We start from the raw sequence: 387 nt of genomic DNA, 5'->3' as shown, positions 1-387 counted from the left end.
TGAGATGGTTTCCCTTCCTTCTTGCTCTTTCAATGCAGGGAAGAAAGATCATTGATGTTTGCCTGCAGCTGCAGAAGCAATACCCAGAGCTAGCTTCATGCTCAGAAAAGGACACTATACTTCCTCCTCATGGTTTCTGGGATTCTATATGTTCAGAGTTACAACTATAGAAGTGATCCCTAAAAGTGTAGTCTTTTTTTTTCTCCATTTTTTATAGAAAATGTTAAATGATCAGTTCAGTGTTTTCTAGATTGCAATTTCCATAACAGCAGGATCGGTGTGTTACTTGTCAACTGCTGAGAAGCTATCGTGCCTATCACTTTGTAAGTGTTTAATAAATCTTTGATGAATCAGAGAAGCAAATCTTTTACAATAGACTAAAAAAGT

At 36.7% G+C, this 387-nt stretch overlaps 1 pseudogene; it reads right to left on the bottom strand.

Annotated features, from left to right (window-relative positions):
- LOC145720035 (small nucleolar RNA U3) lies at positions 1–195 on the bottom strand (annotated as a pseudogene; the record flags this gene model as incomplete).
- Positions 196–387: the final 192 nt, after the last annotated feature.

Source organism: Leptonychotes weddellii, unplaced genomic scaffold, assembly GCF_054177405.1.
Source record: "Leptonychotes weddellii isolate Sample4059 unplaced genomic scaffold, ASM5417740v2 HiC_scaffold_94564, whole genome shotgun sequence".
NCBI classification, from domain to species: Eukaryota; Metazoa; Chordata; class Mammalia; order Carnivora; family Phocidae; genus Leptonychotes; species Leptonychotes weddellii.
Note: the sequence above shows the minus strand (reverse complement) of the source record. Positions and strands in the feature narration are given on the sequence as shown.